Below are 15,204 nucleotides of genomic sequence, written 5' to 3' on the forward strand. Positions count from 1 at the left end.
CTAACGTTAATGGTAAGATATATCTGAAGGAAAGTGCATGGTCCCACAGACCATACATTTATAATAAGCACATGTTTTACTGCACACCTAACTACCTAAAATGCATGTGGGATTGAATAAAACATTTCTTAATTTTCTTGTGTGAATGCATCAGTGACCCCTACATGATGAAAAAAAGCATTAAAAAAAACCCTTACCTTTTTCCACGGCCGCCGTCACTCCATCGTTCTTTCTCTTCCTGGCAAGTCCAGAAAAAGGAAGCATCGTGTTCTCCTAATCCAATCACAAAACTGCAATTCAGCGTTGTGATTGGTTCTCCTAAGCTAATCACAATGCTGCAATGTGCTAGTGAAGTGTGGCCTAGACCTGGTTTGCACACATGTTATGTTAGCATGGCTTATTAGAAGTTTAAACGCCATTTTGCCTTTTGCTGCTTTTACGCACGACACTGCATATAGCTGTTTTTGTACGTTAGGCTGCGCGAATGTCTTCACATGAGAAAGGCTTCTTTTTCGACATCCCTAGACTTACATCGTGACCCTAGTCTGCACAGTGAGTGCTGAAGCCGTCAAGGTTATCATAACATGGTAGCTGTTGTTCAAACCGATTGGCTAACACTTTTTAAGACACAACAAATGGAAGCTGCGAGCCAACTGAAATTCTGGTACCTTTATTATTGCACAGCTGACATGATTTCACACACTTGGAAGATTTTCCGTTTCCAGGGAGGCAGAGAGCTTTGCTGATCCTGATGTGATTCACTCTTGCTGAGCTGAGAGGTAATAGGGTCCCCATACAAGCCGAAGAGACCTTCTTTAGTTTATAATGCATAGTTCCTAGATAGGAGGGTGTTATAACTAGGCACTATAAAACCTGTTTGCACCATCATTGTAATAGGGTTTCTCCCTTTGTATTTTATGCAATTGTAACAATGCTGATAATATTATTTCTAATCATATGTCTGCTTATGTTGGCAAAAATACTGCACCTGAGAGCATGTCGTTAAAATAAATATTTTAACCTTACCGTGTCTCTTATTTACTCCTGTTGTGAACTGGTATGAGAGCATAACGAAAGAGTGTTCTCCCTTCCCACCATTCCTGAGTTGGTCCTAAGTCACATGTTCTAGGTTGTCTAATCATTGGTTACTTTGCTATAGGATGAACAGCTAATGTGACACTGATGCTAGCTGGTTGGGGTTTTCTAGGTACTGAGGTGAGTTTCTGGTACACCACAATTCACTGATGTCCTGGGTCTCTTGGCCGAGTTCTCTGTAGGAGCAGGGTCCTTGCAACATGGCGCACCTAACGTAGTGGTCTTATTGAGAGACTCTCGAGTAGTGCTTATATCAGTCCACGACCCCCCTCACTATTGTTTCGGGTTGACAGTGGTGATGGATAAACTTACCTATATTTAAATAGGTCTATTCAAGCTTGATATTTTAAAATGGTTTATATTGAATTACTACCCTGTTGTGCTTCATATTATTGCATTGTACTTAGCTCTTTCTGTGTCTTAATGGCTGCCGTTGATATCCCAGTTCACAGTCGCTTGGCTGTGCGCAATCATTTGCATGATTTCAACATCTCTTTGGAAGGCATGGCGGTGGATTTTGTTGTATCTGCTGTTGCAGCTCACCCGTTTGAGTTGTTTTACTCATGGGTTACGTTTCCTGCGGTTGATGCTAATACTAATGTGTTTCATTCTTACACTCGGACTGCCGTGCCTGTGAAGTTCGCTCCGTATAGAGCACAGGAAGTTTTGATTTCTGCTTGGCAGCACAGCGTTTGGTTTAATGGCACCCTCCCCCACACTTTAACATCGGTTAGAATGGGACCGTTGTCAATTCCAGGTGCTTCTTGGCCTGTTTTATCTGGTTTTACCCTACACCCTGCTGCGGCACGATGTACAGCTGTTGAATTCCGGCCCCTTTATACCTCTGCAGTGACAGTGATAAAGGGTCTGGTTCATTATATTTACCGCAACCTCCCGGTTGGGGCCCCTGGAGGCGCGGCGCATCCAGTTGGACCGAATGGGCTGAAGCTTAGTCCTGTTATGGTTAATGCAATGCGGCAGGAGTCCCCAGGATAAGGATGAGATGCTTTGCAGGCTTGCCGAGAAATTCGACCAACTGGAGGCAGTTTTTCCTATACAACTCCTGTGGAAAAACACAGGATCCTGACTATAAGTTTGCAGAAAGTCTTAGTGCCGGACGTAAATGACTCTACCACATGGGGTGTGATTTTTGCAGCAGTCTATATTAGGTGCCTCTGCACACCGTCAATGGCTGTCCTACCCTCTGTCATTAAATGCGTTCAAGATGAACACGGGCCGGAGGCGCCTGTTGAATTGGGAATGCACCTCATGGGAGCATTTGACATGGTTCGCAATCTCGTCCTTGCTAATGTTAAGGGAGATGCGCTAAGTTTCCTGGTGTCTAATGATTTGCGCGCTGTTCCCGAGGCCGAGAAACCCCGTCAGTTACCGAAAATTATTACGGAGGCTTATAAGACCATTGGCCAAATTAGTTTGGGTGTTAAGCCTTTTGCTAAAAACAAGCATAGCAGCAGGCTCAGTCTGCGAGTTCTGATAAAGATGATCGCCAGAAAGTTCCGAAACAAAATTGGAGTAAGAAAAAAAAGCAGGGGAAACTGCAGCAGAAACAGGGGTCCCGTCCTGCTTCGCAATACCTCCCCCTACTGAGTGTACATATGAGTTGCGCGACCGCACTACGATTAAGTCACCTGATAGATTTCAGGTACCTGAACAACGTTCTCCTCGCTCTTTGCCGGAAACATCGGTCTCAGCCACCAGTGGAGGAGGCGGCGGCAGAGGACAAGGTGCCCCACAGATCCATGAGCAGCCTTGCAAGGCTGACGGAAAAGGCAAGCACGATGAGTTACTGCGTCAAAGGCCTCAGTTTCAAAAGAAGAAGGTTGCTGCTGTAACAGCGTGATATGGCACAGATGGTGAGAATGCAGCTTCGGAATCTGACATGGCTCCTGACGCTGTTGGACAGCGAGTAGGAGATTACCATAGTACGAGAGGCACTGTGTTTACGGAAGGTGACAGCGACTGACACATTTGTTGTGGTTGAGACAGCTGACACTAGTGTAGCTCCCCCTGAAAGACTTTATGACATTCTCCTTATAATTGAAGGTGACATACAAGGTACGGTAAAAGGGATATTTGGGGCTAATCTGACTACTACCTATGACATTTTGTTGGCAGAGGTCGAATGGCCCCCACCGTTTGTTTTAGCAGCTCCGCAAGGGGAGGAGGTCATCCACCCTAGTTTCACGCACACTGTGCCGAAGGAGCAGGCCAATCATTTTGCAGAAGATTGGGCTAAGGCGCTTGCGCCGGATTTATACCGTACTCACTGTTGGGACAAATATTCCCCCAGATATGAGATTCCCTTACGGTCTATGCCACAGCCTCAACCCCAATACTCCATGCGGCGTGAAGCGAAAGCTATGGTTGCACAGATTCTTGAACAATTGAAATATCAGTGTGTAATTGAAACGTGTGTGTCTCAGATAAATAACCCTCTTTTTACTGTGACTAAGCCTGATGGCTCGTAACATTTGGTATTGGAATACCGCCACTTAAACTCCCATTGTCGTACGTGTGCGGTACCAAATACTGACAGTTCTGCTCTTGTGGATAGTCTCGTGCGGAAACGGTTCATAACCACACTTTGGCATATCCAATGGTTGTTTTGCTTATAATCTGTCCCCTATTAGTAGTCAACGGACAGCTTTTACCAGTGGTGGCAAACAGCGCCAATTTCGTCGTTTGGCTACGGGCTATAAAAACAGTCCAGGCATCTTTGCCGCCCGCATAGTCTCTCTTTTAGAGTGAGTCGACCCAGATGCATGTTCATATGTGGATGACATTTATCTCACAGACGACGAATTATGGCCGCATCTGTGTCATGTAGACTGCATTATTTGACTTTTTGCGGATTTTGGCTATAAATTCAACTTTGCTAAATCTCACATTGCAGAGTACACAGTGTTGTTCCTGGGCTATGAGCTCAACAATGAAGGTTGAGGTTTGGCACCTCTCTTCCTGGAGAAATGCGTACAGCTTCCTACTCCTAAAACACTGTAAAAAGTACAATCTTTATTGGGCTTTTTGAATTTCGGGCGTACATATTTTCCAGATTATGCCCAGCGTATCAAGCATCTTTACGCCTTGATACAACCAACTTTCTCCAAATTGTGCTGGCTGCCTGCACATTCAGCCATCTTGCAATCTTTGCAGGCTGATCTTCTAGAACCTAAATTCTTGCTGACTCGTGGCAACCACGCCAACCTGGTGATAAGAATTGTGCCAGGAACAGTGGGTTTCACGTACCTCACTTTTAATGAGGGTGACACTGTCCCTATAGCTTATAAGTCACACTTGTATACTTCGGCTGAGTTGCGGTTTTACACTGTGGAAAGTTTTGACAGTGGTGCAAATGGCGATTCTTAAGGAACGTGCACTGTCGCAGGGAAAACGCATTTCGAATGTTACTCCGTATCCTGCCTTAGAGGCAGTGACGAAAGCCAGTGTACCAAATTCAAAGGCTTTGCACCCACGGTGGATACATTGGGCCACGTCCTTGACATCTCCGGATGTCACGTTCATTTTTGATTCTCTGCAGACTCTCGAGTTTTTTCGCAGTATGAATTTGTTCATCCTGCTCCTCTGACCATGCGCCCACTTGAGGATTTTCATTATATCATTTGAACTGATGGTAGTGCACAAGCTGCTACCGGTTCAAACCACAGATATGTTTTGGCCTGCACAATAGTGGTTGGTACTATGGTGGATGGTGAATTCAAGTCCGATGTTGTGCATACACAGACATTAGGGGACTGTACCGCCCAATTGACAGAGCTTCATGCTCTGATGCTTGCATTTGAGTACGCAAATCCCGGTGTGACTACTCTTATCGTAAGTGACTCTTACTACTGTGTTCAATCATACAATGACAATTTATCCTTTTGGACTCAAAATGACTATTGTTACTCCAAAGGTCGCACAATAAAATATAAAATGATCTGGGTTCGTGTGGCTGAGCTTACAGAGAGGCTCCCACTCGTCTTTGTAATTCATACTCTGGGTCACCAGCGTGCAGGAGTTCACGCTGTTGGCAAGACTATTGCCGATGAAGCCTCCAAGACAGCAGTTGCAACATATTCAGTAGCAGCAGTTACACGTTCCAAAAGTAAGATTGATGATGACATCTTGGCAGCTATTGCCGCAACATAGAAGGGAAGTAATTACCTAAAAGGTTTTTCTTCTAAATACTCTTATTATTTAAGTCTTGATAAAGTACCTTATGTGAGAATTAACGACGTTGGAGACAGGTTGATTCCCAACACGGACTGCAGACAGACTCACGAGGGTATGACCTCAGCGCCTGCCGACGTGTCAGCCACTGTATCTCTCCTACAACAGCGTTACTGGTGGCTCGGTTTGTACAAACAGACCAGTGATTATGTCCTTCATTGTGACACTTGCCAGCAGATTAAACCTTCTACTGCTGCACAACCGCCCCAGACACAGTTGTACATATCTAATAAACCACTTGTGTGTGTTTATTTAGACCAATGTGGTCCTTTCTCCTCTGATACTGTGTATAAGTACATCTTAGTTGCAGTTGATTCTTGCACGCGCTTTGTGTGGGTGTGGCCACAACGCAGTGCTGATTCCAGAACTGTCGTAGGGGATTTGCATGTCTTTGGGGAATTTGTGCATGTGGTACATTCCATTCGGACCAGGGTCCAGCGTTTGCCTCTAAGACATACAAGGATGCCATGCGTTCATTGGGGGTCCAAGTCAAATTTTCGTCTCCATATCGGCCTGAGGGCAATAGTGTTGTGGAGCGGATGAACCGTGACTTAAAGCAATCCTTGACAGCTAAGGTACAGGCCAAAACTGGCTGTTCCACCTCAATAGCGTTCAGCGTGCACTTAATAATCTCCATAGAAGGACTCTAGGTGGGCAGACCCAATACGAAATGCTCTTTGGCATCAATATGTTTGTTCTGCAACTTGAGGGTCTAGACAAGGCTGCGTCGGCCGCATCCTTTGACGTAGATGAACATTCTGTTTTCCAGAACCTACTAAGACCAGAGACAGTCTTGCGAAGGAACATTTGCCCTCCACATCTGATGCTGCGTTGCTGTTTCCGGTAGTCGCTGGCTACCCAGAGTTGGAGAACTGGTCCGAGAGAAGTTCGAGAACAAGAAGGAATTCGGCCCCTCCTATCGAGCTCCAGTTACTGTGCTTGGCGTGCAGGGTACAAGAACCGTCATTTTACATCCTCTTCCCGGACGAAAGGGGAACAGGTACATCTCCATTGACAATGTCAAACTACACAGAGTGGCTGATTCTTCTTAGTATGACACCTGCAGTCTCTTGTCCAGCAATGCTGTGAAACTCTGTTTTGGCCCCAGATCCTACCACCAGGCCTGATGTTGCCATTGAGATGAATACAGTTACAAATCCTTTATTGAATCCACCGGCTGGTGATCCTCTTAATGATACTGAATATACTTACCCAACTCACCTGTCTATGCCTGATTTGGAGACTTGTGTAGCTAAACAATCACATTTTTCATTTGACACTGGATCTACCACATCAAAGTCCCCTTCAAAAGTTTTGATTTTTGCTGCTTGGTTTAAAAAACATGTTTTTATTCCCCCTTGGACTTACTTTGGGCTGGTGCTTTAAAAAAAAATGTTGTACATGTCCATTGGATTAGTGGTGTATTTTTTCAGTCTTGTCAACGGACACTATGTAAAGTAAAGATCTACGATTAGACTAATTGATGGAACTTTGGCACCCCACTCCTCATCACACAGAATTAAGAGGGACCAGACATTTGTGAACATAACTGCATTGCCTGTCTTAGATGGGATTGTATGAGATGCTGTAAAGTTCCAGATTCATGGTCCCACAGAAGTTATTAATGTCCCTAATGTACTTCGAGTTTCAATGGGGGATGTGGTTAAACAAAATATTCACTCTGATGATTGGGATGTCCAGGCCGTAGAGGCTCTATCTTCTGATTTGAAATATTATGCTGCCTTTGATGCTGAAGATTTGCATCTAGATTCTGCTAATTATGCCGATTTATTCTGTTACCAGCACTATGGAAATGACTTTCTGCACAAAGCAAACACGTTTAGAAATGTGGTTAATTACACTCAGTGGAAACATTGTCCCGCACCTGTTGAAGGCAGCTCTAAAACTCTTTTAAAGAAGTTTTCTTACTTTACTGATTTTTATCAAACCAAGCCTGATGCATTTTATTTTAGGATGACTGAGAAGTCCTCTTCAAGGTTAGACTTACACACACTAAATTACTGTATTCAAAGTCCTTTATTGACCAGTTGGCTGTTGGGGGCTATGAGCTGTGGAAAGATACCATTGATCTTAAATCTGTTTGGGGTTCTAAAAGTCGGCAGGTGCAAGGCACGTAGGCTTTGCATCGTGCATGTCTCACCCCGAGCCATATGTTGTTTCTGAATGCTATTATTTCACAAACCATCTGCTCTGGATTGCCTACGTTTAAAAAATTAAATGCTCCTTTATTCCTGATTTGGGTGAATACCCCCAATGGAATAATTACTCTAGTACTTCCCTTAGTAATTTACAAACCCTATTGCAAAACTCCTCTTTTAATGTTTCCAGCATGAATCCCGAAGGCTGGCTGCTGTGGGAAAAAAGTGCAGATTCCTGCCAGCACCGTTTCCTGGGTCTGACTCCTGGCTATACAGAGGTTAGAATAGATCCCCGATTTGAGTCAACATTCGGTCACCACCTATTCTATAGGCAAGTTGTGTCAGAGTTGGCTCAAGCTTTCGACCTTAGCGTCAGTGAAATTACATTTATCTAAACTAACTGACACCGTCGATTTAAATGATTTTGTGAAAGGTGAGGTCCTGCATCTGGCAGATCGAAAAGATGGATATATGCTGTTTACAACGAGGTGTGAAAACTGTCCCAAATTGAAGCTGCGTCTAGGTTCAGGGCTATTGATCAGGCCAATTTAGAAAAAGTGCTTGCAGTTGTGGATAATAGCATTAACACCCTTTCTTACCATATTTACACATTAGATAATATTGTTTCATCTGTTGTTGATATTGTACAAGAAGATGTTGCAATTCTGTACCATGGACAAAATCAGTTACGTTCTATTATACAGTTTGCATGGACTCTCCAAACGTTAAATGCTGGAAAGGTGCCTTGGGATTACATGAACACGACTTCCCTATTTTTGCCTTTGAATTTGACAGTTAAACAACAATTTATGTCAATGAAAGATGCCCCGTTTTTTCTGTTGCATATTGAGAAATTAGAGCCATTACCGTTTTCTGTGGCCGAGTCGAATTCGGCAGTTTGGCTTATCCATGGGTTAATAACTCTCCCTTCCCCTCTGTTTAAATTTAAAGCATGCATAAAACACTATGCCATTGGCAGATTTAAGCCTTTAGGTAGCGCTTTTCTCCATGTAGTGTGAAATCTCCCATTTACATATAGGTGCTTGAGGGAAGGAAAAGAAGTTTATTTAAAGGTTGAAGACTGAACTTCCACTCCCGATCACTCATTAGTCTGTGGAAATTTGCAAATGCACAGTTTGTGTAATATTACAGCACCAAATCTTGTGTGTGTTTTGAAAGGCACCCCTACCCGGCTATTACACCCACTTTCACGTTGTTAGCAAACTGTAGTTATTTGTTATTAAATAATGAAGATTGCTGTGGTATGCTTGCGGGAATTCCGTACATCCTTACTGTTTCCCAACTTGTTGTTTGCTGTAAGTATGTTCTGTTTCCTCCTCCACATGGGAGGCTTGATGTTTTCATCTGGCCTTCTATTCCGACCTTGAAAGCAGAGTTCAACAAGATGAGCAGAATAAGGGCTCTTTTGTCCCAGAAAGAAGTCGCCCTTACATCTGCGCGTGAAACATTCGTCCTTCACGTTGCTAACAGTCATACTGAGATACATAAATACAGATCTGCCCCTGCATTTTTGCTTTAATTCACACAGTTTTCAATGCCTCTTCCACCACGGGCCTGGCACACTTTTTTAAGTTAGTAAGTTCTGGCCTTGTGACCTCATTCCAAACTATGGGGCTCATTATGATTGCGGATTTTCCGCATCCTCCGGGCCAGCGGAAGCCACCGCCGGCCCGGAGGATGCGGAAAATCCGCAGCGGACCCACCAAAGACCCACCGCCAAATTAGGAAGGCTGGTGGGTCCTGGTTTCCGTCCGCAGCTTTTCCTCCGCGGTTGGCTTACAACCGCGGAGGAAAAGCACTAATCTGGTGACGGTGTCTCTCAGACACCGTTCGCCAGATTAGTATGTGCCTGCAAACATGCTTTTCCACGGCGGCTTTTCCGCCGTGGAAAAGCATGTGTAACTTCACTGTGGGGGCCCGTTGCGGGCCCCCTAGGTGAAGGGGGGGTGGGGGGTGCACATGGCTGCATTTGTATGCAGAAAGCGGCAGGTACCGCGCGGTGCTGCCGTGGGTGCAGCTTGAAGCCGCACCCGCCGCAATGTTAAAATAGAGGATGTGACCGCCACCCTGGCGGTCACATCCTAATCGCACAGGAGGGGACTCCGCAGCCCATGCGGACGTCCCCTCCTCCTCAATGATCGCGGACGGACGCAAGTCCGTCCGCGATCATAATCGGCCCCTTAATTTGGAGTGATATGGGCATTTTTTCTTTCCATTTTTACCAGCGTCTTTGGCGGTTTCCCGTTAATTCTCACCTTGGGTGCCGGTGTACTGCTGTTAATTTGCTTACTCCAAAATGCTAGCATATTCTGTGGCCCATGACGGTCTGCCCCGTCTGCTCCAGCTTCGTAACCGGATGCTTGAATACTTTAGATCGCTACCTGTGGCGAATGGTTTATCTTTCCGGTTCTCTTACTTTACGTGCGTGCAGCCAGTATTTTACTGCCTGGATTGCAGATTTGAATGGGTTCTGGATTTGTGTCTCTGCAACACAGTGTCTCCTGTCCCGGATTATGATCTACTAATGAGTCTCTTAGTTGCTCTTGAAATAGATTGTTCTTGAATCGGGATCATGGCCTGCGCAGCAGCTCATGGGGTCCTGGGCAATTGGAACATATGGACTGCAGCCCATGACTTTCTGGCATGCAGGTACCTTGAAGAAAGCCTGAGTTGTCCTCTGATGGTGCTAGAGGCTCCGACTATTGAAGAGCATGTATGTTCCTTTCCATTACTGAATTGGATGGCTGAAATGTTCATGGATGATAACAATGACTTCCTATTGGAGGCGGTTGCAACATACTGTGCCTATACGTTGTTGGATTGAAGTGGCATGTTTTCTGCCTAATAGACACCTACTGGACTCGTGATTTGTTTCTTTCACTGATGCATTATTCTGTCAAAAGTTTTTTTTTAGGTCTTCTTCACTCCATGGCCACCCATGAACTTTTTGATACGTTTGGTTCTGTCTCATTGGAACTTGAACTCTGCGTTCTACAAATATTGCCTCCTTTTTGTGCGGGTGTAGTGAGGCCTAGGCCTGGTTTGCACACATGTTTGACAGCCCTAGACTTACATTGTGACCCTAGTCTGTACAGTGAGTGCTAAAGCCGTCAAGATTATCATAACATGGTAGCTGTTGTTCGAACTGATTGGCTAACACTTTTTCAGACACAACAAATGGCAGCTGCAAGTCAACTGAGATTCTGGCGCCTTTATTATTGCACAGTTAACATGATTTCACACACTTGGAAGAGATTTTCCATTTCCAGGGATGCAGAGAGCTTTTTTGATCCTGCTGTGATTCACTCTTGCTGAGCTGAGAGGTAATGGGGTCCCCCGTACAAGCCGAAGAGACCTTTCTTAGTTTAGAATACATGGTTCCTAGATAGGGAGGGTGTTATAACTAGGCACTATAAGACCGGTTTTTACCATCATTGTAATATGATTTCTCCCTTTGTATTTTATGGAATTGTAACAATGCTGATCATATTATTTCTAATCATATGTCTGCTTATGTTGGCAAATGTACTGAATCTGAGAGCAAGTCGTTAAAATAAATAGTTTAACCTTACCTGTGTCTCTTATTTACTCCTGTTGTGGACTAGTATGAGAGTATAACGAAAGAGTGTTCTCCCCTCCCACCATTCCTGAGTTGGTCCTAAGTCGCATGTTCTAGGTTGTCTAATCATTGGTTACTTTTCTATAGGACGAAGAGCTAATGTGACACTGATGCTAGCTGGTTGGGGTTTTCTAGGTACTGAGGTGAGTTTCTGGTACACCACAATTCACTGATGTCCTGGGTCTCTGTGCACAGTTCTGTGTAGGAGCAGGATCCTTGCAACACTAGCGTATGATTGCTAGCACATTAGTAAAGTGATCGAGCAGCCATGGTAAAGTTTCCATCTTTCTGAAGGCTATCCTTCTCATTACAGAGAAAGAAAGGCATCTCCAGAATAAAAAATTGTGGGGCATATTATCAAGAAACGGAGTTAAGATTATCGCAGTTTTTGTGGCAGGAAACTGCTGCTAAAGCGCCGTTAATGGGCTTAATAATATGCCCTTGTGAATTCCCATAGAAGCCCATGTTCTGGTGTGAACATGGGCTTCTATTGGAATTCTCTATATATATGTTAAATCTTCTGAGCTATCCAAGGTGGAAGGTCCTCACGATTTTGAGGACGTTTGCCCATCACCAAATTAATAAGAACTGGGCTAATCACCAGACCACTGCCTTGTATCTGTAATGGGGATGCAGCTCCAGGTGGAGCTACCAGAATAACTCGAGAAATAAAGTGGTTCAAGCGTTTATAGAGAAGAAACACTTGATCATATAGTAAACAACCTTCTGCCACATTAGCATTAAGATAGTTAGGATGTGGCATAAACCAGCTAACACCGGCCATGTGGCACCATCAGTGGAAATTTGGCAGAGATCGATGTTAGCATTTAGCTGAAGCCATCTTGTTTCCGGCAGCCATTTTGTCTGCCATGTGCTCACCATGTGCTCTTTCCTTCTTCTCTGTCATTTGCCCTTGTGCTTTGCTCAAAGAACTGGCTATACTTAGCCTCTGCTACTCTGCACATGTGCAGACGAGTTTGTAGCTGCCTATGCACCTATTTAGGTTTGTTTCTGTCAGGATGAATCTACTAAAGTCAGCAACTGTTAGCTCCTCCTTCTTTGTTGACTGTGCATTTCTGTATGACCATTTATACATGTAACTCTCCTATGCGTGCTTGTACAGCCTTCTATTGAGCACCTGTGTGGGTATAAAAGACTTAGGGATCTTCCACTCTTTGTGCTACTTCATACACTCCCGAAGGGTGTTGTGTGAATGTAGTTCCACCTCATGAGGTTAATAAAATATCTCTTTGCTATTTCAGTTTCCGTGCCAACTTCTATTTACTGGTCTGAGGACTTGTGTGCAGAGAAGGGCGAACCCCTAGCACTGGTAGGCCTTGCTGAGGTCCACCTCTACACATCAACACTTAAGGGGCCCATACGAACAAATGAGATAGGATGGGAAAGGGCGCAATTAAACCAAATGTGGTGCTCCTAGAATTTATGAGGAACTTCAGTCTCCATATAAGGACAATACGCTGCCGGTGCAGCAGCGACTGTATAAGCATGAAAGAAATTATCATTCACATCTACTGCGGGAAATGTAACCCAGGAATGACAGACCTCAAAGCGATATGCAGGATCTACATCGACCATAAATACAACTGGAGACCCCCATTTGGGACCTCATGCTGTAACAAATGATTTGTAACTGCAGCACAACAATGTGCCAGATTTTCAATTGGTTGTGCCATTGTATGTTCCAAAAGGAGACTAAACAGTAGCACAAAACTGGTCAAAAACCTTTGAAAAATTCAATCTTTAAAAACCTCCAGCAATAAGTAAATCAATCAAACTGAGGAGGCAAAGCCCTCTCACCATGGATGTCTCCAGGAACCGGTGGGATGGTATCATGGACAAGCACAAGCGCTACTCAGGGTTCCTGTGAATAAGTACCAGACCAAACGTTGGTGGTGCCATGTTGCAGGGATTCTGCGAAATCACAGAAATATGCTTGGGATTATGGGAACTTAGTAGGCAGGGGCTGAGTTATCCCACCCCCTTAGTACCTCACTTGCCCTCCTAATCGCTCACAGAGGAACAAGTGGTAAGACACCCCAGAACACAACACTCCCAATTCGCTCAGGGATCGCGGTTGCAGAGGACACACCCATACGCTCATGCTTTTGTACTCGTCCACAATAAGATCTGACAGAGACACAAATAAGTTTTAAATGATTATTTTAACTAATGTGCCCTAGTATGCAGTTTACATACCACAACCAGTAGAAAAATGGCTAACACAAATACGGTCAGCATAGCAAGTAGTCCGTAAATCATAAAAGGAGCTGTTGTGATATACGACAGAGTAGCCCAATCCCCTTCCCCTTGTGAAGAAGCAAAATTATGTTATATTAGAAGATCTCTGAGTGTTATCAGCAGACCCCGTACCTCAGTCTATAGATGGTAGAGCTACATCACAGGTGCTGTCCAGCTCTTCTCCCTGGAAAGGTCCCTCTCCAAGTATGTGTGTTACTTGTCGGTGTACCCTCATATGACCAAAGTATGTGTTCCCAAACAACAGCTGCATCTGAATGTTTTGTCTAGGTTATAGGGCCTGACCAGAACAGAATAACAAGGGGCATTGTTGTTCTAACTTGTTCACAATGTTCAGACTAAATCCTAGGAATGAGCAATGTGCAAAAACGACAGCATGTTCTATGTGAAAGTTTCAGTGTGGCACAAGCAAAATAAATTAGTGTAGTAACACGCGCAAACCAGGGGACAGTCAGCAACATGCTCATGCTAATATAGGAAAGACGACAATGCCCATATGGGCCCAGTGACACAACTGGATTAGAAGACTATCCAGAAAAAAAAGTAATATCTAAGAGCTCCCTCAGGTAATCCCCAGCTTGAGGTTGAGTCTGCCCTGGTAGTACTCCCTTAGCAGGGTTGGACGAGGAGGCGAATGATGAAGCATGTTACATTACGTGATTGAGCCATCCTGATCCAATTCTTAGAATTGAAACTGGGAGAAAAAAAGATTACGCTAGCTGGGAGATCAATACATCTCTCTCTTTCTCTCTCTCATATTTTATCAGATAGCGTATTGAGTGAAATACTTCGGAGGGGTAAAATTTACTATTCCCAGTCCAATAAGCCAACTGTGGGGGAAGTGTTGGACTTAGAAGGGGTCAAATTTAGCATTCCCACTAAAATATGTGCAACAGTAGGAAAATTGTTGTACTTCGGAGGGGTGAGATTTACTATGCCCGCTCCAGTCCGTGCAACAGTAGGGAAAGGAGGGGTAAAATTTACTATTCCCACTCCAGTCTCTGCAGCAGTGGGGAAAGTGTTCAATTTCTGATGGGTAAAATGTACTATTATCACTTCAAACAGCGCAACATTAGGGAAAATGCTGGACTTTGGAGGGGTAAAATGTACTACTCCTACTCCAAACAGCACAACAGCAGGGAAAGAGTTAAATTGCAAAGAGGTTACTTTTACTATTCATACCGCAGTCTAAGCAAGAGTAGGGAAAGTATTTCTCTTCAAACACATTGCTTATATGAGTAACATCATGAATGTAAACTAAATCAAACTCTAAATCTAAAAAAATATTAATTAACATGAATAAATATATATGTAATAAAATTCATCAATTTACATAATTACTGTTCAATAAAACAATGAATGATCAATTAATGAATAATTATTAGTCAGTTAATAATTAATTTAATTCCAACCCTAAATGCCTACAAACCTAGCAGTCCACACCTAAAATATAACTTAAAAAATAAGTATTCCTTAATGCAATTATTCAATTTGTAAAAACATGTTTTAACAATTAATAATTCATTGTGAATTAATTAATATTTAATTCACTTCCAAGCCTAGAATCATACAAACTTACAGGCCCACAACTAAAATAGTATTAAATAAAACAAATCATAATATATATGTTTAAAATGTAATTAAATAGTTGTATTATTATTATTTTTCATCTATAGACTTCCCACCCTGTACCCCTACAAATCTAGCATCCCACATGTAAAATATCCATCAAATTGACCAGTCTGCCATATTTTCCATAATTTAACATTAATCAAATAATTA

General features: G+C 43.5%; 1 protein-coding gene across 1 annotated transcript in view; it reads right to left on the reverse strand.

Moving 5' to 3' along the window:
- The window catches only part of SPHKAP (SPHK1 interactor, AKAP domain containing), a 1,527,314-nt gene that overhangs the window by 209,235 nt on the left and 1,302,875 nt on the right, over nucleotides 1-15,204 (reverse strand). The window lies entirely within an intron of this gene.

The sequence above is a fragment of the Lissotriton vulgaris genome, chromosome 11 (assembly GCF_964263255.1).
Source record: "Lissotriton vulgaris chromosome 11, aLisVul1.2, whole genome shotgun sequence".
In the NCBI taxonomy this organism is placed as follows: domain Eukaryota; kingdom Metazoa; phylum Chordata; class Amphibia; order Caudata; family Salamandridae; genus Lissotriton; species Lissotriton vulgaris.